Raw genomic sequence first — 24,557 nt, 5'->3', positions numbered from 1 at the left:
TACAAGATCTAACAGCGCTTTTTCATGTCTCTGTTTCATTCTAGTTTTAGCTGATGGTTACAAGAGAAACTAGGTCAGATACTGGGCCAACCATCCTTGACTTGATTTTTCTCAAACTGGAGTGTTCATACTTTGGCCAAGCGGTTTCCAATGCCAAGGCAGTTGGGTTTTAAGCTTTTATAAATGCATGACTCAGAACAGGGTCATCATATGGACTCAGGTTGAGTCAATGCTGGGATGGCGGATGTGCAAGGATCGGCTCAGTAGATTTTTTTTAGTAAACAGCTCTGGTTTATTCATTTGTTTGTTTTCCCTTTTGAAAACAATGAGCATCCTGGGGTGGTGTAGAGGGCACAGAGGTGACAGCTTCTTGGTTTTTGACAGTTTCTGCAGCATTTTGTTTGATCATCTAAGGAAGCTTACTGCCATCAGGTAGCAATGATGGATAGTAGGTACTACTGCTTCCTTCCTGTCCCCCCATCAGATGCCCTGGGCTCATAACAGGTGTCTTCTGCGATCTGGTTAGCCTGTGTGCAGTGCAAGTCCTGGTGACTACTGCCATCAGTGGCGTGTTTTCTGGAAGCGGCTGTGACATATGGGTGACTTTACCCAAGGTGTATTACTGCCTCATCTGTTCAGTCTGGGAGACAAGTCAGCCAGGGACGATGCAGGTTCAAGGTGTAGTGGCAGTTTTCTTGAGGCACCCTTGCCTGGAATGATGTTATTACACTGGTTTCTTGCAATTCATTTTACTCGAAGCAAGTATTCTGAAAAAAAATCGTGCAGACTGCTGTCATCAGGGAATGTTTTCCCAACAGCCATGCCAATTGCAGAGGAGGAGGTGGATTTCCCTCTGCCATGCTTTGTGTGGATACCTGACAGCCAACTGTTTAAACAAGGCCTGTTTTGGTAACCATAAGGTAAAACCAAGTGATTCAGAATAACCCTTCCTTGCGTGATAATGATTAAAACAGTGATCTTGCAGGAGTACCACACACAAGGGAAAGCTGATCTGGGGTAGAGCTGGTTGGTGAGACTGACCTTTGGTTTAAGTACTTGATGGTGCAAGAAAGGGGTGTTTTCAAGTTGTGGAAGCCAGGTTTAGGCCTTCGGTGTGCAGAATAAGATGGAAAAATTTGGTCTGTCTATGAAAAACCAGTATACTGGTTTTTAATACACCCCAAGCGACTGCTTAAAAACAAATCCTCTGACAGGTAAGCAGGTTCAGCCCTTTCTGGAGTTTGTCTCTGGGGGTTGGTTGATAGTGTTGGTGATGGAGGTCTGAGAAGAGGTTGAATAAAGCTGGAAGAAGGTTTTTTTTTAGGCAGAACATAAGGATTAAAACTGAAGTTGTTGCCAATGCATTGCTGATGTTACAGGGACAGGTTTTTTGATGGGTGGATGATTTGTTGATGGATGGATAAGGTAGATAGAAAGAACCCATACAATTGAGTGGATCAAGCTTGGTAGTTGCTGGTAATGAAATTGGGTAGATTGGTTTACATAGGATTACTTGTGTATGTTAATAACACTCTTTTGTGTAAGTGTATCTAAGATGAGACTTGTTGGATGGAATCCTTTAGCCTGAAAGATACTGTGTAAATGTAAGATTATTATTCTGTCGCCTTTGCAGGGAGAAGCTAGGTCAACAACAATCTTAATTACAGTTTGTTTCTGTTAATAGATCTTTATTTTTAGAGTTAAGTTAAGTGAGGCTTTAAAGCATTTTTATACAGGTACTTTTAACATAGTGTTAGCATTTAGGATGTGGGGTTTGGTATACTAGATCTTATTAATACATGATGAGGAACAGTTCCTCCATGGCCAGAGTGGATAACATACAACTATTTTGGCACGATGGGTATATAATACTGTATGTATATGTATATTTGGTATATAATTTGGCTTTATGTAGACTTTAAAGGGGTCTGTGCCCTACACACAGTGTAAAAATGCTTCAGGACATAACAGCTCTGCCTGGGGTAGAATACAGTGAGGGTTTAATAGTATTTTTTACAACTCTGTTTCGACTTACCCATACCTGTTAGGAAGCATTTTGTCAGGGAAGCAAAGAAGAAATGAAATAGAAGTAGCTGATAAAGGCATGGGGTGAATTTAGGGAGGTGGAATGCAATAACCAGAATGAGAGCACGCTCTTAGAATGGGCACTGGTACTTGTGCCCTTATAGGAGGTATTTCAGCGATGACAAATAAGTTTGTTTCATCTGAAAGTAGCAGATTGCTTCCTAATATTTTGCTGGTCTGACATTCTGTGAAATTGTGTTATATCCTAATTCAGTGGCTCTTCTGCATATAGAATAAGAGCTTGCTATTTTCTACCAAGTGAAGCAGTTCCTTCTCGTTCTGCAGTGGTAGAGGCCTGTATTTTGGTGGCAAAGATCCATGGATTAATCTCTCCTGATGACTTACGATGGATGTTGGCATTACTTCAACACTGATGCAGAAGAAAGAGTTGCATTTACCGAATAAGTGATCCACTTAGTTTATTGAGTGTTTTCCTTGGGGGTGTGACCCTTGCTTAGCAGTGAAACCTCCTTGGGGGTGTGACCCTTGCTTAGCAGTGAAACCTGCTGAGATCGCAGCCCAGGGTAGTATGGTTATAGGTGCATCAAAAAAGTGTGTGTTTGTGGTCCTCTGCTGGCAGATAAGGCTGACAGGCACCTGGATGTGAGCAAGCACTCTGTACAGATTTACTAGCTGTAAATGGGTCATCTATTCATGCATCCTCATGCCTCCTCTGCACACGCACATCTGGCTTCCACTGTCTTCACGCAGAACATAAACAGAGGTGTTGGTGGCAGGCTGTTGCATGTGAAAGCTGAAGACCTAAAGGTCCTGGAAAGTATGTTTGATTTAGAATCTTCTTTATGTTGCCTTTACATTAGCTGGCCTAAAATGAGCATCTCTTAAGTTAATTTCATTTTAGCAAATGAAGGCACCCTTGGCCAGTTTTTTGGTTCAAGGTTATTCATATTCAACAGTAACAGGAAATACCATTTATGCTGATGACTCTTTTTTCTGCAATGTAATCTCCCATTTTGTATCAACCAGATAGCCACTACTATTTTATTTCATCGACAGTCTGTGAGAGAGCACGTGCTTTCATTTCCTAGAGGGAGCTGGGCTAAACTTGAGCTGATACACTCCAGGTGAAAGCCTTGGTGTACTGTTGCAAATCTACTTAGCTATGCAGTTTCTTGCCAATTCTGTGAGGTTAATACTATTACAGAAAAACATGTGAAACCAGGTGCGGTGCGTATGTCATTAGTTGGGTTTTGCAGTTTTATTTTTCATGATGCGTTTGTTCAACTTCTGTATCATTTTGCAGAACTTAGGTAATGTGTAGTCTATATTGTTTTCTTTGCAAAACAGAAGGTGGCTGTAATCTCAGTTTGGGAAGGAAACTATTAACATTTTTTAAGTAAAAGAGAAAGGCCGAAAAATTGGAATTTCTTTTTAAGTTTCTTGGAAACCATTAAGGGAGATTATGTAACTGCATAAAGTCTCTGGGGAAAAGGAAAGAGAAGGCTCACTGATAATGAAAGAATGGAGTAGCTGCTTAATGTAATCCGCTCTCCATGGATAGTGATGAGAAGAAAGAGAATGGAGAACTGCACGGTCAGAGCAGGCTTCATTTGTTCAAATCTGGAAGTAGGCAGCACATCTGACAGGGCAGCTTTGTATAAGGCCAGCTTGCCAGTCTTGCACCTAGGTTTACCTTTTCCATAATAACAAAGTTGATTCTGTTCAGTACTATATACTACAAATAAAATGATAAATGTAATATGAGATGTAATGTATGTAATATGAAATGTAAATGTAAAATGAGAAATTATAAAAGTAATAATTTTCAGGCTCATCTTGCCCAAGAATAAAGGGAGTAGTGTGAAGCGAGTCAGTCAACTCACTGTAATCAAACACTTCTTCTATACCTGAAGTATAAATGTTGCACGAGTAGCTAGACTGAAAAGACTAGTGGTCATCTTGAAATCATGCAGAAAATCTGTTTCTTTTGGTTCTTCAATGTCAGACGGGCTGCCAGATGAAACTGAATATTGAATTGAAAGCAGAAGATTGAATTTGATAATCCTGAAGATGAGATGCTTTGACAACCCTGTCGTCATTGAAATATAGCTGTGATGATCACTGAAGTCACTGGTCTAGTTGTTTCAGTGGCTCTTCAGTATCGTTTTGTTCTAGAGGAATCAGTTTCTCTGTTATGAGGGAGGACAAAGAGCAATAGCCACTCCTATCTTAAACACTAGGAAAATGAAGACTTCAAACGTGGTGAGAAACTTCCTTTTGTGCTAACATTGCTGTCAGCATAACACAAACTAAGCAATATAAGGTGAGATATAAGCCTGCGTGTACTGCCCTTTTGAAGACATTTAAATTCACTAGTTTGCTGTTAAATGGATGAAGGAAAAGGGAAATGCAGAACTAAAACCCCAAACCTAAAATAAACAGCACTTCTATTAATGCAAGGTGGCTCAGTGAATATGAGAAGTGTTTGGAGAGTGGCTATAAGCATCTGTGCAAGGAAAAACGCAGACCTTTGTAACGCTTTCAGCCACGTCTCTAAGGGATGCCATGGGATGACTGTATGACAAGGAGGTGTTCTGTAAAGTGTCTGAGGAGCAAGTGTAGTAGTGGCAGAAACAAATGGAAATGAGAACTTCTGAAGTAGGTTTGTCCTGATGCTGAGTTCATCTCAGTGAGAAAGAACCATCTGTGTAATTAGGAGTTGGCTGGAAAAAAGAGTGTTTATGCTCTCTTCCTTCAGTTACTCTTGGACAACCTCTGAGGAAGATCTTTATTTTTGCTTCTACTCTGTGGTCCTCAATAATGCCAGTTTATTTAAACTGAAATTGAATGCGACTTTGTAAAAAATTTTTATACAGCAAGATGCTCCCCAGAGAATTGGTAATCTTAGGAAGGCAACTAATGATGGTTTCAGAAGGATTTTGACCAGCTACAGTCCGATGACACTCCAGTTCAAGTGGAAATTTTCTTCCTCTAACTTGCAAATAAATAACACCAAATTTTTGAGAAAAATATGGAAGGAGGCCTCAGCCGCTGTAGAAACTGAATGACAAGATTAATGCTTTGAATGAAGATGGAGAACAGGAAGAAGTCTGACATACGAGGAAAAAAATAAATCTGTAATGCCCACAGTGAGTAGAGTAAAAGTAATAGGCTGAATATGTTGCAAGACATAACAAATTTAGGAAAATTTTTCCAGTGGTAAGGATGCAGAGGGGTCCCAGAATGGATTGTGTGAACATTGTGGGGCCTTTACCAGTTGAAGTCTTCAAGAACATGGTAGATATAACTGTGTTGTCTTTAAAGGACGCAACTGATCCTGTTGCATAGTTGTTTCCAGCTCTGTTTGTCTGTGATTCTCACCAAGCCTTACAGTGAGTGGGATAAAAGGAAGTGGGACAGTCAGAAGGAGCGTGGTTTCATAACTTAAACTGAAAACCAGATGATCAGTCTGTTATCCCTGTTTGCGTCAGAACAGCGGAATATGTAGGAGTCAAGACAATGGCAGTTGAACACGGATGTCAGGCTTGAAAATATTTTCTTCCCTGCCCAGCTCAATGTGGAACATTTTACCATGTTGCACTGTTAGGCTTGAAACATTTTGATAAATTCACTTTTTCACGCATGATTCCTTGCTAACACAATTTGAGGTTCAGCCCTGGCTGGTGCAGAAGCATCATAAAGCATAGGTAGAGAGAAAACTAATCTGTCTTCAAAAAGCTTATGTAGTTAGCTTTTTGAAGCTACAGCCCCAAGTTGTTAAAGCACAACTAAAAACAGACTAAAAGAATGGAAGACCAGACTGTTTAGAGACTTGTGACTCAGCTACGACATTTTTGTGTATTTTATTGAGAGTTGCATGCTTTCAGTTTTGGACCATGTTGGAGGAATAATCATGTTACAAAATTAATTCGGTAGCCTGTGGTTTGTGTTTTAGCTAGTAAAAGCTTTATGGACTTCTTACAGTATTTCCAGTGGCTGTCTTGGGTCAGAGGAAGAAAGTTGCCTGAGTTCTGGGAAGCGTGTGGGGAAAAGACTGAGTAATGGACCCCGGTTTCTGCTTTTCTCCAGACATTCACTCCATAGCTAGCAGCAAGGTAGCATGTAGACCAATAAAAATAACATAATATGTTAGGAGTACCAGAATACGAGTTCTTTTGGCAGAGAATTTTGAACTCTCCTAGGAAACAAATTGGTTCCTGTGCATTATGTGTTGATGGAGATTGCGTCCTTTTTACATGAGTAATGAGTCAAATGTTCTTTTAAGATGTATGGGGCCAGATTCTGATCTCTAGTGATTTAAATTTTGAGTAATTCAAGAGAGATTCATGAGTTACACTACAATAACGGATTACAATCTGGTTCTTATTCCTTAGGATTTTAATATGGTTATAAAAGGGATATTCATCTTCATTTTCTAAATGTTTAGCAAGTTACCTAATTAATCCAATATTGTCTTCATTCTGGAGGATGCTGTTTAACTTGAATTGTGTTGTCAAATACCATACAGACAAGCTCGTGTGGTGGTAACATTAACTAATGATAGAGTTATCCAGATATACAGTTCTATCATTAACTTGAATTACAGTGTAACTCCAATTGTTTTCAGTAGAGAAAGACCACGTTGCTTGAAAGGAAGAAAGCATGCTATTTTTGCAGTCACTATGCAATTAACTCATATAACCTCTGTACTCGTCATGCTTTGTATAAGATCCAGGGTGACCAACTGTAGGTCACTTGCATGAGAACAAAGACCCTGGGGCTGAGAGACAGTTTATTAAGATAATACTGTGGTGTGAAGATCAACTGTCACAGCAGTTGCCAATGAAAGCGTGTCTGTATTTACTGTATACTTGCAGTAAATAAGAATTGCCTGAGTTGGGATGTTTTGAATACTAAAGGGTGGGGAGAATAATCAGATAATGGTGGTGGTGTGAGCGTGGAGGCAACCTCACCTTGATTTCCTCAGGCTCTCCTTCGGTGGTGATTGCTCTGTGGATTTTCTGATGCAAGGTTGAGTATCTACCATTCAAACCATGGGAGGTTTATTATTTTTCTCCTTTATTCAGCCACTTATTTCCATGAAAATGAAGGGACTCTGCCCTCTGTCAGTTTGGGTCGCTCTTGACCAATGTCACCCAAAGTTGGTGAAGAAAAGGGAGGAGAAACAGATGAAGATGCAGACAGAGCATTGTTTAAGCTTTGTTCTCAGGAATTAGAGCTAAAAAATATTTTTCTCAGGCATTTCTCTTTCCAGATAGAAAAAAGAAAAGTTGAATTGAATTCTTTCATCCATGTCAAGGAGTACAAAGTGTGTTGTCACTTGCTGGTGCCTCAGTGTATTTGTCATTGGGAAGCCCACAGCAATGTGCTTTCTAAATGGTCTATGAAAAATGGACATACAATCTGTTTAAAACAAAATAAACTTGTTGCTTTTATCTGTTAAAGCAAAACAAAGCTGCTATGGTTTGTAGACCGCTTGTTGCCGCTTGTTGAGTGTGTATAATGGCAAGTCTGGTGCACTGCTACTGACCATAGTAAGAGAAGCAAGTTCTTCCTCACAATGCCTCTTTAAACATTTTTCTGTGTAAATTTTTCTTCTAAAAGTCTTCGATAATGTATAGTTAACTTTGAAAGTGTCTTATTTCAGCTTTACAATAACATCAGATTTTTCTCTCCGAAGAACAAAGAAAACTCCACGCTTAATACTGAGTTTTGCAAACCCTTCCCCCTTCTTCAAGCATTCGTATGGAAATACACCATTAACTGTGAAATTCCCTAGCAACCTTAACAGCCTAGAATAAGGGATCCAAACCCCAGCAATACTCAATTCTCAAGAGAATTTATACTGTCTATTGTTAATATTCATTATATTCTAATAAGCGATTTGAGAAATTCTTTTCAGGGTCTCTCCTCCTTCTTTCTCTCAACTGCAATGGTTGTTTTGTTGGAACAGCGCAATATTCACTGGTGGAAAGTGGAACCCAAAGCTTCTTTCTTACCATCTCTCTCTGGAAAGCCTTCAGAAAATCCACTTTATTTCATGGTGATTCCTTTGCTAATTGCTTTAACAGCCCATAATTTTTTTCCTGATAAATTAGTCATTGACAGCTGATAGAGGAATTATTAGTACCTTATAACATAATAAATGGTTTGATAACTCAGCTTAATGAGAAAACTCGTAATTTCATATACACGGTGGTAGTAGTATGTGCTGCTACGTGTAGTACCATGGCGGTTTTTGCACCTCTTAATTCTCTCACCTGGTAGAGATTAGTCATCCTAAAAAATCCAGAGCTGATGCTATGGTATGCAGTGTCTCAGGTGTTTAAATGCAGAAAATCATTCAGGCATTGCTTCAGCTCAGCCTTAATCCCATGGGAGCTGAGAAGTTCTGGCAAAAAGTCCCACTGCTTGACAGAGACAGGACTGAGCCCTGAGCTGTCAGCATCAAATGAAGCTTCATTAGCCACTGAAATGAATTTCACTTACTTTCGTTCCAGCTCTGGTTTCTAGCTTAATTTTTGAGGAGGAATGTAGAGCCGTGGTTGTTTGTAGGGATTTTGTTTGTTTGTTTGGCGTTTTGTTTGTTTTTGTTTTTTGTTTTTAATTTTAAGCAGTCCCTTCTGTATGTCTGTCTCCGTAGTCCTTTTTGTCTTGCCTTCTCTCCTTTCATTTTTATAGCCCTCCTTTCTCCTTCTCTTTGTGCCCATCTGTCCCATGTCTTTTTACTGTGACCTCCATTTCTTTTATATTTCAGACTTGCTATTTTCTGTTTAATGCACTATCCTCTTTATTACTTTCCTCTTCTTTGCTCCCTTCATCCTTTCTGTTTCCTTTTCCCACTTTTTTATATTATGAGACTCTGTCATAAGGATCCTAATTAATTTATTTCTACAGGGATAAGATTGTAGACCTTATTTTTTTATTACTATTTTTCTTTAATTTTATATTTGAAATTTGCCACAAGTGCTGTCTTTCTGGAATACCATTTCATCTACTCTAATTTTTCTTTTTTTGTATCCTGTGCAAGTGACAGAAATGTGCCTGTGTCATATGAAGTAAAGATGGATAGTGGATGTAGCCCAGCAGTGCTGTATGGCCACACTTAATTTCTTCTTGTTTGGAGGCTTAGAAACTCGAGCTTCTCACTCAGGCTCAGGTCTTGGGTAGGCTGTCCTGTTACCCGAGTTCCTTGCTCTCAAAAATAATTTTTGAATAATAATCTTTGTTTTGCTCCTTACATTATATAAGATCAGTAGTATGAGAGGCTACCTGCGCCTAGTGTAATAGTGTTGTACAGTTGTCAGAATGTTCACATTTTTTCTCAAAGAAAGGTGCTTGCTTTTATGTAGGGATCCTTACTTTGAGGCAGTTGTTCCAAAGAAAGGAATATTTGTACCGTATGGTATCTTTAATTAGCTTTTATGTGGGTAAGTCAATTTGAGAAATGTGGTTATGTATCATTAAGGTCCATAATCTTAAATGTTCAAAAAACACACTCATACATCCTAAATATCAAAATTTGAGTGTGAAATAGGTAGTACTATTGGAAAGCTAAATGAGTGGTGAGTCAAAGTAATTAAGGGAAAGTAAATAATCTCTAAGGTTCTCATTCCCCATGAAACTAATTTCATATCTTATCCTTCATGTATTTAAAAATAGTTCCCTGCTAATTCAAGATGCTTGTGTACTATGTGTGTGAAGAGCACTTCAGTTCTATTGAAAGGATGGCAGATTAGGGAGTTATTTTCAATGGGCTAATTTTTTTATTTTTTTACTTTGAGACACATTCATTTGGGCAATGTAAGTGAACAAATCTTACTGGAAAAACAGCTTGATGTGCATGCAAGACAGCGGGTGATCAGCCAATAATTTTGTGATGGCTTATGACTAGAAAACCTTTGTTTTTGTCTATAAAGGCATATGGATGGCAGTACTTTCTCTACAAAGGTGGGCTTTTTTTCCCAGTCTAGTAAGGCCTTAAATGTTCTGCCATATATGCTTACCTGTTTTACCTCCAAAAGATCTGTGTCTTTTCAGTGACTCTACTATTTGGAATATGGATTTTTTTTTTTTTTTCCTTAAACTAATAAAATATACCTTGTAAGATGGATGACATGCATTAGAAGGGCTAAACTGCTCTGGAGCTGCAGGTCTGCCGTGCGTGAGTCTGGTGGTGGCCTGATGTGAGTGTGACGAGATTGCACTGTCAACTCCATCAGTATCTTGAGTAGGTGTCTTAAGAGGGCTAATATATGTTCATGACATGTCTCCTGGTTTCTGTGCCGCAGAAAATAAATCTTGCTGGGTTTTTTTGTTTCTGTGTACATCCTGCCTTTTAACTCCTGAGGTTTTCTGTTGCCCAAAGAGGCATATTGCATATGTAGATTTCTTCTTCTTACTCCTGGAGATGCAGGTAATGAAATGAGGCGGCAAGGCTGAAAAAGCAAAGGGACTCTGGTTCATATGTACAGTGTGCATGAAGCATGGTACTGTGCTGAAATGTGTGGAGGGACTGCACAGACTCACTCTGGGCATGTAACATAAGTGCCCGAATTAAGAGCTTACGCAGTGTATGTAGTGCAGCCCCTTGGGCTCTGAATTGCCTGCTCCAGCTGTCTGAATATCTGCTGAGTGTACAGGAACCCTACAATTATAAGTTTAAGTCACAGCGAAGTTACGTGTCTAAAGCAGACAGTGTAGATGTATCCCCTCTGCATCAGATGAGGATGCCATGTGTTGCTTATTAAATAGGGATGCTGACCTGTTTGATAGTGAATTTGGAGGAGTTGAAGATGGGGCTTTTTTTCCAGATCTGCAGCCTTTCGAGACAAGCTGGTAAAACTATTTTTTTTAATGCAAGTTAACAGAGACTTTCTGGTTTATTAACTGCAGATCCTCATGCAAGTCTAGAAGGACTGGAACTTAGTGCTTATGTCCTGCTGTCATCCTCATGCTCTCTGAAATCAATGAGAAGTTCTGTGCAGAAAAAGTCGATGCTCGGCCAGAACCTTGCAGGTTTGGTAAAAGAAAATAAAACCATCAGTTAGTATTCTTGAGAGCAGGGTAAACCTATTCAACGTAAAAGGGAATTCTGTAACCTGTTATCTGCAGCAGGAAAGCTGCTTTTTATTAATCGATCAAAGAAAATGTTGAAAATAATTGGAAAAATGACTTGAGGGAGGGAAAAGCAGAGTTAAGGAATATTAGTAGGAGGCTGATATTGTTTGTGAAATCAGACTGTTCTTAAAGCTTTCATATGCTGTATGTAGTGTATGGAAAAAAAAACCCCTTTCCTTTTTTCCTCCTGAGAGAAGCCATGATTTTATCTCAGTAATTGAAAATAATCTCTGAAGTTGCTCCTTAACTAAACTTACATGAACCCCTTTTAAATCAGTTGTTATCTTTCAGTGAATTTCTCAATAAATGTTGCTGCCTGCGCTTGGATGGCATGATCCTATATAGGAAATAAGGCTGAGCACATCCTATTCATGACTCAAAGCACAGCATTTCTAGCCTAATTATGGTGGCATTTGGCAGTGGTGCTGTAGTTAAAGGTGCTTGTTGGTATTTCTATTATAAATTGTGAGTACTTGAAAGGCTTAATTCATGCCAGCCAGAAATTTGACCAGCTATCTATGTAGGCATTTTTCCCCTTCGTTAAAAATCCTTAAGTGAAGAAACCAGTTTTGAGTTCTGAATTTCTTTGATCATATCTGTTTGTCTATCAGTCTGTTTCTTACAAAAAAATGCTATGCTTTTCCTTAATTTCAAAACTTTCTTCTGTTGTGCAACATATGTGGTTACTGCTCGATGACTTGCATCACTCTTGGCGCTTTGGGTTGCTCAAAGAAAGCCATGCCTGTGAAAAGGGGGAAAGGAAACACAAGAACATATGGAATTGTCTACGTTGAGCAATCTGTGCGCAATGCTGTCTGTGAGCAAAGATGATTTCAGTCGCCTCAGTTACTGCAACTGGGCAATATTAATTTAGGGACTTCTCACTTACTAGGGACATTGCCAAGTGAATTCCTCACCATTCCACAAACACTGAGCAATCCCTCTAGACGTCACTCAATAGTCATATCTGTCATGCTTGCATTAATACACATAAACTATGCTGTCATTTCCCACTGCATAATGATCAGTGTTAGATCCAGTTGTATTTATTCCACATTTTTGGAAGAGATCGAAAAAACCCAACTGGACTCAACTAGCAAATGCTACTAAGCAGTTCCCTCAAGAAAAATGCACGGTGAGCTTTATGGAAATACTGATAAAGGTGGGATTTTTTTTTTTAAAGCATCTCCTATTTAGAGTGGGGTTTTTTGTTGGTGGTTGGGGGTTTTTTTTGGTGTTTTTTTTTGTTTGTTTGTTTTGGTTTTGTTTTTTTTTTTTTTGGCAGAGCTTCATTTGAAGTCTGTTGAACTTAATGAGAGTTTTCTGAGTGACCTTCTAATGTCTGTTTAAGGCTGTAGAGGCCCCCAAAGTGGTAATGCTGAGAGGTGTAATTGGCCCTATAAATCTCAGTGGGTCATTAATTCTAAATCCCAATAATGTTAGGACCAGGATGCATGTAACTGAAGCAAAGTGATGAGCATAGTAGGAAGATTTATGCAAGCATTGTCTTGCTTTCCTTTGCACAGTAGTAGAAATTATTTGTAGTTTTGGCTTGGAAGCTTTCTTTCTACCTTAACATCAATTCACGTGTATCACCTATGTGTTTCTGGAAATTTATAAATGCATCTTTTGGGGGGAGGCGGCTGGGGATTTTTTTGCATATCAGGAGGTAATAGAATATGAATTGGAAAATCTCTGTAAGATGGATATAAACCCCTCAACTCTCATCATTTAACTGTATAAAAACAGTTTTCAAAACATTACTGCACCTAACACGTTTGCTCCTAATAATGTCAGCTCAAATTTTAAAGCACATATGTAAGTTTTCGTTTGGTCTGTGGAGACAGGTTCCTGAAGCGCGCAGTGTCTGTAGCTTTCACGCAGGTACACCCCAAATGGGAATGCCCGCATCAAGGTGCACTATGAATCCACCATCTCTGCATGTACTCGGTGAGAACTGCCAGCTAATGAAAGCCTTGCCATTATTTACCGTGACGAGAAAGTCTTTTCAGTGTGTTCTTTGGGGGGGGGGGGGGGGAAGGCTTGACTTGGCTTGGTGAGAACTTGTATCTTGCTTCCTCCAATCAGAAATTGTTATAATACGTCCTTATTTCATGATTTGAGGTGGGAGTGGTTGTTGCTATATAAGTGTATAAACAAGGAGTCAAAAACGAACCAGTGCAGTGGCATGGCTTTTGCCATATGTCATTTGACTGCCAGCCATGTGTCCAACCCATCTCAAAGTCCTCTTTCCACTTTCCCATGGAACGAATTTTACCTTCCTTTGCTTCAATCCCTGCCAGATTGAAGATGATCTTTGTACCATACCCCCAAGGTGAAAAAAAACAAACGTATCCCAGCATAGACAGAACACTGGGAGGAAACAGTTAAGATCAACAGGGGGAAAAAAAAAACCCAAACCACACAAAGAATAAAAAAATCAGACTTTAAAAATGAAACAGCCCATTTATGTGGGAAATCCTGGGTATTGGTATTTTTATGTAATCTGAGGTGGAAAGGGAAATGTTTGGTATCCCATAGTATTCTCCTATAACAACACATTCAGCTTTCTGAAACATGTATTTGTCATCATATCTGCCTCCATTTATAACTGAAAAGAGAAATTATAAAAGCTTATTGCTTGGTGTCTGGCCTTTCTGCGCAAAGGCATGTGTACTGCCTTACCAATTCTGAGAGACTTTGTTAGGGACTATCCCTACTAATGCTTGTTAGGCACTTGGCAGCAACGGGGGCTCAGGTGGAAGGAAAAGAAAAGGTAAGGTTTGTATGTATGTGTATGTACTTGCCTTCATTCTTCAGGCAAGGATTTCAGTTTCAGTTTGATCTGTAATTTTCTGGCAAAACAATGACTTTGACTACAACTGTGTCAGTTTTTTGTCCAGTGGATGCCATAAAGCCTTCTACTGTGTTTTAAATAGTTCCATAATTTTTTTTAAACTCTAACTGTAAGCTTGTATTGGGGCCTCTAACAAACGTTAGTATTCATACATAAAGTAATACATGATGTATACAGCCTGCCTAAGCTAGAGCCTGGCCCAAGGGCAGTGGAAAAGGACCTAAAGTAGATTAACTGACCAGTTGAGAATTTCCATCGTAGGGAGCTTTAGATGTGCTTTGACTGTCTTCTGGAACAAGAAAAACTAAGTCAGGACCTGGGATGAGGAGAAAAGATCTAGCAAGAACTTCTCTGCTGTAGATGAACCATTTGATGGCTCTTTGCAAAGAGTGAGCAAATTCAGAGTAACTGTGAAGCTGCTTTAAGCCAGGCCTCTGCTTCTAGCAGAGGACAGGTCCGGTGTGATTACAGAAAAGACTGGTCTTTGAGGAGCCCTCAGCCAGTCTGAGGGTCACACCAAATAGTCCCAAATAAAAGGTCCTAAAATGTTCACTCTACATATCTAACCAGAACAGATTTGTAGTTATCAAGATGGATAGTACTTAATTTCATGTGATGCAGTTCCTTCTGCCATTTTTTGAATGTAAGTCAGAATGCGGTCTCAGGTTCTAAAATATATAGCATTTTCCTTGCAAAGAAGCTTGTCTGGGGATAGTGAAGCGGTCTTTGTTTAGCTTTGCTAATTAGTTTATGAAACTTTGTTTGATGTTTTTGTTTTTCTGCTTATGCCGCAGAATTTTTTTTTAAGCTACAAATATGGTAGCATTGGAGTTAGTGTTGGAAAATATTCTTACTTTTTCTACGTTTGAGCTTCCATTTCAGAAATAACAAGACCAGGATAAGAACATTTGCAGGATCAACACACTCCTCTGGGTTGTCATTACAATGACAGAAGAGAGATGTATAGTGAAACTTCACTTCTATGTGCTGTATGTGGTGTCATTGCCTTAAATGATATGAATGGGAGAATTATCCCAGTGGATGTCTGTTGTGATCTGTCTCTCTGGAAAGGTCGTTGGTAATTGCTGTTATCGTTTTGGAGAGGATTTGTTCAAATATATCTTGAGTATTCATTTTCCATAGATTTGTGTCTAGGGGACTTAAAAGTGACAACAAAAAGAGTGCACAGTAGAAAATAACTGTTTGCACAAAAGCAATTTTCAGTATTTCATAAGTGAAGGAAGGAAAGAAGAAGGGAAAGTCGTTTTTCATGATGCTTTTCCCAACTTCAACTCTTTAATTCCTGCCTCAAAACCTCCATTTCCGTTCCTCTGTTCCCCCAGTCCAGGTTAGGGGCAAGAGGACCTTTCACTTGGTGAAAGCTGAGGAAAGCTCAATAGCATTCATAAGAACTTTGCATTCCAAGTATTTTCCTTAGTGTGCAGTAGAGTACTTTGTTTGTTTGTTTAAAATTTTTGTTTTCCGTTTTTAGGTGTTTTGACTGAATTTTCAGTGTTCTTTACATAAAAAATGTTGGTGTTTGTTTTTACAAGCTCTTAGAAAAATACATCCAAGGGGAGGAAAAAAAAACCCGTAGTTTGTATCTTCAGACTGCTGCTATATTGCGATAAGAGTATCATTCTGACTAAGGTTTGATTTCCAATCTCATTCATTTGGCTGCACAAACTTGTATGTCATATACATATCACAGAAGATTGTTGTGCCTCGGTGCAGGGAAATTTCTTCCCAGAAAGAAGTGTAGATCTTATTGTGGCATCTAACAGGAATTTTAGGCCAGTTTAGAGTACGAGGTAAAAAAATCCCACATGAAGAACAGCATACTTGGCTTAATTTTTATAAGTCATCATACTTCTGTATAATGCCATTGAGACTGTATGCAGGAAATTTGAAAATGGAATTGGGTCTCTTAATTTGGGAAGATTTAGAAAGAACTAAAGGAAAGACAGGCTCTGGTTGTGTTTGATTTCAAGGTTAGACCAAAACTACTGAATACTAACTTAGATGGGATCTTTTTCCATGCAGAGAAGATCTGGTGATCTAATTACTAGATCACTTCTGCTGTTCTGCTTTTATTTGCCCATTAACTGTTCGATACACCTTCATCTAGGGTGGAAAAACGCAAGAATGAATCTCCTGTTACAAGAAAGCGAGTGTTTGTGATGCTAGCTCACTCTGCTATTGATATAATTACGTGCCATGAACACAAGCCTTTTTTCATTTTGGAGTTGCTGATTTCTGGATTCACCGATGGACTTGCTTGATTTTTTCAAAAACTCCTTGAGCAAGGAGTGAGAGTTGGTTTGGAAACTGTTGTGTTTATGGAATCTCAGCATCCAGTTTATGAATTCTGGTTCGGTTGCTTTATCATGGGATGCCTCAGGCAATACGCTGTTGGAGCCCGGAGCAGGAGTGATAGACGACCGTTAGCCTCGATGGTGCCCACTGAAGTGGGAACAACTGGTGCTGGAGTCTTAGGAAAAGAGGCTTCAGCCAAATTACTCTGCAGGGAAAGCAGTGGGAACATTCAGTATTTTTCCAGAAGCAGAACAAAGAAAGTTTATAAATAAGACCCTGGGGAACTTGCTGAGCTTCAGGAAGCTAGGCTGACTTCTGCAGGAAAGAAGTTTGCTTTGCTTGACTGTCCAGCCCAGGAGGAAGGAGATGCCCCATGTGGGTGATAGGGCAACATGATGTGGTTCAGTAGAGGAGTCATATGTGGGGAAAAAAACATCCCATATTCCTGCTGGGTTTCTGGTTTCAGTGTAAATACACTTCAGGAAAGGGAAGCAGAGAAATACAAGTCTAGGTAAGGTAAAACTGATTGTGTTAGCTCTGAACTATAAATCCCGAGTGCCTGTAAGAACATAGTCTTGGGGAAGACTATGATTTAGGTAGCAAGGGGTCTTTAGTATCTTTGTGTGCCCGGATCACGTTTCTTTGAAGAGCTAAAGGACAGGAGGGCTATCCCAAAAATGTGTGCCACGCGGGCCAGATAAAGAGCAAACACTGCCTGCTAAAGGCTGCTTAGGGGCACCCTGGCTGAATGCATTGGGACCTGAATGCAGTCAGCTTACTGAACGTCTAGCTGGGAAACTCTGCTCCAGCTTTTTGAAAATGTGTGAAAATATGTTGTCCAAGTCAGATCAATTCCCTTAGAAAAAGGTAGGGAATTTTACTGCAAATTCTGTCTTTAATGATACAGATTGAGACTCTATGCTCATATTGCCTAGTCCGGCATACCCGCTTCACCAAGAATTAGGATAAGCACTTTCTTTATGGGTAACCTAAAGCTATTCTTCTAACCAAGAACCAGATAGAAGGATGTTTGTGTTTGTCATATACTAAATGTAAATCTGAAACAAATGGTCTGCAGACCCTGTTAGCTCCTGGTGTGGCTTAGAGATCTGGAATCCTTTCTCAAGTGTGCATTTGCCAACAAGTAGGGCTTCCATAGTGTAAAACCTGTCAATCATCTGCTTGCATATCTGCAGCGTGCAACAGAGCCAACAGGGCATGAAAATCTAGACTGCCATTTTTTGGAACTAGAGGAGGTAGCAAAAGAGGCAGTGTATTTACTGAGAGCCTCTGTGTGTGAGGGTGTCATCGCAGCCTTCATATTTTTCTTGTTTTTTTTTTTTAAACTGTCGTATGTGTCAGTTTCTAAGATGTCTAGTAAACTACATGACCATGCGTCCTAGATACTGTTGATGTCTTTGATGTCGCTGAGAAAATGAGGAGGTAGTTTGGATCTCGAGAAAGAGTAACCTGAATTCATCCTGGGTAACTTTTAAAGTGTTTAACACGGCTGTCTCTTCTAGAGACATACGTCACCCAAGTTTCCTTTGAATGAAGAGAGGCAGGTACCTTTATAGGTCTATATCTGTAGGTATAGATTTTGGTCTTAGCGTGGCTGAGATCTTCTGAAGATACCTATTTCTCTGCATTGACTGGACAGAGTCGAGGGTGGTTACATACTCAGTTCAGGTCCTTCAGCTGGGATCAACATTTAAGTGCAATCTCTCTTTGATAATGTGAGAGGGGTGAACAGCAGCTTCTTTCCAGCCTTTCTTCACCAACTATATACTGTCATGCAATAATCTGAAAATAGAAGGACTACCTATACAACTGAGGTAGCTAATGATCAGCCTTCAGCTGTGTTGACAAAAGGAACAAGTGGGGGTCTAGAAGAAATGCTGACCATCCAGGGCCTATTGCAAGTAGAAGCAAGAAAGAAAAGGGAGTGGCTGTAACTAATTCATGCTTTCTGACAATCTTTGAAGGTACAGAGCAGACAGCTGAGACCCGAGCAGTGAAGTGACTACTTCCCTGTAAACTTGCTAGGTGACTTTGGAGAGTGACTTCAAGGGCTGAAGAATGATACGCTCATGTTCAGGTGCTTCAGGTCTGCCCAACTCTAATGGAAGAGATGATGACTCCATTTTGAGGAAGAGTAAGGAAAGACATGTCACTGATTTGTTACAGTCCAGAGAGGTAACTTACCTCTTTGAGTGCCCTCAAAGGTGCACTGTAGAGGGGAATACATGAAAAAAAGAGGGTGCCTTTGCTGGGTGTACAGTTAAGAATATGGGTGTAACTCTACGGAGGGATCAGTACTGTGCATATATATCATATTGCAGCAAGTTGGAATTTTTTAAAAGAAGATCATTAGCAACTTTATTATAAGTTAAAAAAATGACACTTTTGATCATTTAACTACTAATATTTTATTGAAGAACATTATTCACTAAATATAAATGCACTCTGGGCAGTACTCATATATAATTAACAATTCATATAATCACTGCATAAAACACAGAATAAGCATTACTTTAGTGCGTGAAGTTCACCGACCGTAATGCTATTGGTATGTGATCAAAGCACGTGCCTTCCATGCTTTCGCCTATCTTTCTGTTCCTCCTAATCCTCCCTACCCTATCAGGTATAGGAACTGGAAATTGCTTAACTACAAGTTAGTAACATTCGTAGGGCCCAGTGTTTCTGGAGGACCTCCCTGAGAGAGACTCCAAGAAGCTTGTGTCCACAAGTTCAGACTCTCTGCTAGCTCTTTCCTCTGAAGTGTCTGGCCTCCTTTGTATTTGCTAGCAGGTGTTAAATCAACTCAAGCTTATTTCTGAATAATTTGGAGTTCATTAGAGAAAATCATAAGGAAAATAAATTGGTCAGAAAACAAACACTGCTGGTCCAGAACTCTTTGATGAATGTAGGCAGCTAGGAGGTAGTATAGGTTCAACTATCTTAATTTAAGGTGCAGAAAATTGCCTCTGGGGTAGATCTTATGCTGATATTTAGGAACGACTTTGAAGGCCATTCTCACATAATTGGAGCTGAGTGAGCACTTTTTCTACTATGTACTTTATATCTGATAGGAGTTTCTGCTGTCCTAGTCACAGGCAGAGCAGGACCTTTCTGGAAATCAGGCTCATCTTTTCCACTGACCTGGGTGAAATGTAGAAGTCTGAAAGAGGCAGCATGGGGCTGATGCTGTCAGCCTGCCCCGTGCTTAGGGGTAGCTTGCTTGGGTGAGGTCCAGGACCCAGGAGGGATGGGCTGGGGGACAGGGGTGCCCTGAGATCAGAGAGCCACCAGGGTCAGGGTCAGGCTTGGACTATGCCTGAGGGTATAACATCTAAAAGGAGTTTCCTCTTAACTTCAAGTAGACAGATTATGCTTCATCTGTGTATTTTCCTTTGTTGTTTGATTTCTGGCAGTGGGATTTTGGTCTAGTCCTGCACAGCAATTCTGGTGTGTTGTTAAGATGCAGAACTGGAAAATCTCTTTAAGAATCAATATTAAGAAATTAAATATTAAGCTCTGTTCCAAACTAAAATTAATTTCAGAGCACTTTTTCCTATTTTCCCCTCCTGTAAATCTCTCTGTAAAGAAGCCACTATTTTTCAATGTCTGGGGCATGTACTTTTTTGATCATTTGTAGATTACAGGATGCTGCCTGGCTGTGATGAGTACCCCAAGATGCTGACATGTTGCATTTCTATGTCAGTTCAGCAACAGGAAGAGAGTTGAGTGGGTTCAAGGGAGGCTGTGTTTTCTGTGGGGTCTTTTCTGTAACAGGAATTGCGTGGGTGAAAACTAGCAAAATACATTCTTAATTCCACAATGGCAGTAAGAGGAGTATGCATTAGTGGTATTCTAGATAGCTTACCGTATTTTGAATGTATTTATTAGGTCTGAAAACTTTAACATGTGCTTGTTTCAGTCTGTGTTCTGAGCCCCCCACATCTATTATATGCCATGGAGTCTACTAAAACTTAGCTTAGCTCCCAGTATCATTCCCCATATTACAATAACTTACTTTTTGGCTGAGGGCACTTCTGAGAACTAATCTGTGTTGTGTTTACTTTGGCTGGAGGAGTTGAAATGCTTTAAAGAAAAAAAATATTTAAAGCTCTCCAAATGTTCCCGCAGCTTTGCTTTCTGCTCTTATTATGCTAATCTGATTGTTTTTAATGTGAGGGCTTCTTTTGCCCTGGGTCCTGTGTAGTCGGCAGTGTCATAAAAGGTATATCACTTTATAGCTAAGTAATGTTGACTGCCTTGTAACTTAGAAAATCTGAGGTTCTTAGTTGGAATACTGCACTGCATATGAATATGTCCATTTTTTTCTCTTACTTTCCTGAAATGTAGGAAGTCACCACATTTAATGTCTATGAGGTCTTACCAAGATATCTAACTAAGAGGCTGTCTAAGTGACCAGAAGCTTAAGAAGCACAAAAAGATCTACTTTCACATTCAGTTTTTTTGGTCTTTTTGCAAAAAGAATTTCTTATATGCCTCATTGGTTATTATCATCACTTAGTTAACAGGTAAACTAATATACTGTTAGAATTAATTGTCCTGTCTCTACTTCATCTTTCCAGGACAAAGAGATTAAGCAGTGGCAGTGAGATATTTGTCAGTATTTGGGAAGTTTCATTTCTTTGTTCTGTGTTAGACAAGTTCACACTTATGTGCAGTGCAACTTAGAGACCATTCTTGCCTATTTTGTGGACTTCTCTTAAGAAAAGATGACACTAATATTCATGATAATTCAAGGGGTAATGCAGATCTCTCCTTCAGTGTGCTCGTATAATTCTTGCAAGGGTACCTAGAATTATAGTTAAGAATCTCTATTTCTTTCTGCTCCCCAGTTCCTTCAGAGAAATCCCAGTGGGTAATAATTTACCTTCAGACTTTGTAGCGAGTGGTTCAGGTAAGTAGGTTCCTTTCCATGGCCACGTGCATTTAATGTATAGACGAAGGTGGCGAAGGAGAGTGCAGCTCGGGATTCATTGGTGCTGTGGTGCTGATGATATGCAGGCCTGCTGCCTTTGCGCTGGACCCAGCTGGTAATTTCCTAATGTTTGGCTGGGGCCTGGGCTTGGATGAAAGGGAGCTGGCTGTAGCTCAGGCCAGATAATTTGGAGATGCTAATGGCTCGTTTGTTAAAACAAGTGGAGGGCTTGGCAGAGAGAGAGGGAGTTTGTTTCTACCTCGTCTCACCCCTCCCCTCCGCTTTCCAACTTTGCCCACTCTTCACCCAGAGGGTGTTCATTTTGTGCGTGCTCTTCAGAGTCCTCATGGACACTGGTCATGAATGCCCATTTCCATAGTTTTTTTTTTTTCATGATTACAAGTGTTTCTTGTAAAGATGGATCTTACTATCATTGTACATATTTCCATATGGTGCAGTCTGGCTTGTTGCAGTGGCTTGCCCACGAGTATATCTTTGCAAACCACTTAAGAAGAGAGAGAGAAAGAAATGTCAGCTGTTGTAGGCTATTGACTGCCAGTTACTGATTTGGGCTGGCTGGCATGAACACATTTATGTCTGTGGTTAAAAGCGAGCTCTAGATTTCTTCTGTCTGCTGGCTTAGATTCAAGGGGCTTTACATAGAATAGTGTAGCTTTACATGTGATTTATGGCTGGAGTTCAGGCTGCAGCTTCCTCACGTGCATTCGTAACAGATGAGGTCTGTCTATACGTATGTCTTTAGCGTGTTAGTCTAGACGGTTTGTACACAAGGCTCTCTGCTTTGGGGCCGTGCTTTCTGCTCCCTATGCAGAAACCATCGTGCACCGATCGTGTTTCCTCACCTAGAGATCAGTGGCAGAATTACGAGATTTCTCATAATTTCTAATTATGAGATTATGGCTTCTGTTATGGCAAGTAAGTATCTCATGTTGCTGCTTAAATAAGGGAATTCTGTACTCAGATTTTCTGGCTGTCTTCAGTAGAAATGCCACAGCAAAACAGCTTGAGGTTAGGTATTTTAAGCTGTTTTATCAGTGTGATCAACATTGGGTTTAGTGCTGTGTGAAAACAATTTCTTATAGGATAGTCAGACCCTAATTCACTACTAGTTACAGAAGAATTTTAAAGCATGCAACACAAAGGTAATTTTTTAATATATATATAAATATATATAATACATATATTCTTACTCACTCCATATCTAGTAGCTCCAATTTGGAGACATACGGCCACACATTTTACAAGCTGTAGCTTCCATTGTCAGCTGTAAGTAGGAAACATTATGGAATTGTCAGTAGGATGGATCGCTGTGGTCAGGTCTGCATTTGGGTGGAGCAGGTGAAATTCTGCCAGGTAGTAATGAAGAAAAGATATTTCTGGCCACTATTCACAAATGAGGTGTCCAGGCGTAGGGGTATGAATTTAAACATGCACCAAGAGGCACGGGATCTCATTTAAAGTGCTGCAAACTTAGTTAAAATATGCCCGTTGACAGCTCTTGCCATCTTGGATTCAGCCCAGAATGAACTCTTCTAAATACTAGAAAATAAATAGGAAATGGACCTTGAAGTGGGCTTTCAGGTTTGTGTACAGAGTATATTTACAAAGGTGTTTATTGTTTGAGTAGAAGACTATTTGATACTCATTTTACTTTATATTTCAAAAGATTCTCTAATGAACTGCAATTAGAATATTATCATTATTATTTTAATAAAGTTTTTCTTTTAAATTAACAGAATGGTGCTGTGTTATAAACATGTGGTTTTGGTCACTTAGTAGGGATGGAAATAATCCTTTGATAAAACTTTCTTTAGCTGGCAATTTGCAAGTTAATATTTTTTTATTTACAATGTATATGCATCATAAAGGGATCAAAATAAACTGTAATTGAAATAACTTTGTTTCCAGGGCCATTCTTTCTTCATTTATTTTTATGTGTTCACTATTTCATGTGCCCTTAGTTGAACTGTTTTATTTTAATCATTTGTATCACTTTATAGTGGTGAATTTGTTCTTGTTGCAGTTTGAGCTTTGTCATTTCACTTAGCACTTTTCCTGGGAAGTCAGAACGTTAAAGAAGTGTAGAAAAGATTTGGTGTACATCAATTTTGATTATCCTGAAAGTACTACACAGTTTAGATCTATAAACACGTGTACAGATATTTTAAGCACGGAGGCAATTCTGCTAAACTTGATGAATCTGTTTTCAAAGTTAGAGGAATGAATAGGAGTTTCTAAGCTGTAAGTGTACAGACCCTCACTTGTCTCTGAAATTCATTATTTCCAGAGTGTGGCTTACTAAAGTAGGGGTTTATTTTCTTTTAACTGAACTAATAAGAAAAAAGTTAGAGGGAAGCAAGGTCTCCCGGCAGCATGAAACTGACAGTTCGAAAGATGCTGTGTGGTCCATTTTACAGCTGATGCCCCTTCTACCCACAGCTGACAGCAGCAGAAAACCAACAAAATCTTGCTGCTTAAATTTGATGGTTCATCTGTAGCGATCAGCTTTTTTTGGTTAGTAAATCGCAGTAGCTAATAAGAGGGTTTAATATATGATACTGTATTTTAATAGCTATTTGCTGTAACTATTAAATTACAATATTGCCCATTAAACTTTCTTACTAATTACTGAAAATTTTCTTCTGAAAAGGTGATTCCCCACCCCCATCTCCTTTTGTCCCTTGGGAAGCTTTATTAATTTCAACAGAGAATTGCTAGTGATGTTGCTTCCATTTTACAAATAGGTTGGAGCTCCTTTTAGTCGGGGCTCTGGGTGTTTCAGGAAGCAAAGACATTAAAAAATAAAGAAGAGTTGGGTAGTTCAGGGAGAAAGGAGAAAAACGAAATAGGACCATTGAAAATCAAGGTGAATAGAGCTCAGGGAATAAAAATATCCACATGTGAGGTGGGGGGAAAAAAAAGACTGCAACGAAGAGGGAAGAGTAAGAAAATAACAAAATAAACTGCTGTGCATTGCCCAGGAATTTATACAAAGAGCCCTACGTAATGTCTGCAAAAGCAACGTTTTCTACATACTGTGATGGAATGTGGGGCATTTTTGTTGTATTTTTGTTGGATTTGACTGACTTTTCTTACAATTGAAAAACACACTTTACCAAGGATTTTTCTTTTCTACGGTACTTCCACTCAGGAATTCCATGTTCATGCAGGGGAAGATCTATTTCTTGCAACAAGTTTCTTTCATTGGAGAAATGAAAATGA

At 39.4% G+C, this 24,557-nt stretch overlaps 1 protein-coding gene across 8 annotated transcripts in view; it reads left to right on the top strand.

The window, feature by feature from the left end:
* Positions 1-24,557, top strand: part of ENOX1 (ecto-NOX disulfide-thiol exchanger 1) — a 397,458-nt gene that overhangs the window by 24,987 nt on the left and 347,914 nt on the right. For 2 of the 8 annotated variants that reach the window (XM_075489091.1, XM_075489127.1), the window contains exon 1: positions 12,200-12,322. The exons of the other annotated variants lie outside the window; for them this stretch is intronic. The gene's annotated coding sequence lies outside the window, so the exon portion shown is untranslated. Of the gene's footprint in view, positions 1-12,199; positions 12,323-24,557 lie in introns of those variants that run through there. 8 annotated transcript variants of the gene reach the window in all.

The sequence above is a fragment of the Mycteria americana genome, chromosome 1, assembly GCF_035582795.1.
Source record: "Mycteria americana isolate JAX WOST 10 ecotype Jacksonville Zoo and Gardens chromosome 1, USCA_MyAme_1.0, whole genome shotgun sequence".
In the NCBI taxonomy this organism is placed as follows: Eukaryota; Metazoa; Chordata; class Aves; order Ciconiiformes; family Ciconiidae; genus Mycteria; species Mycteria americana.
Note: the sequence above shows the minus strand (reverse complement) of the source record. Positions and strands in the feature narration are given on the sequence as shown.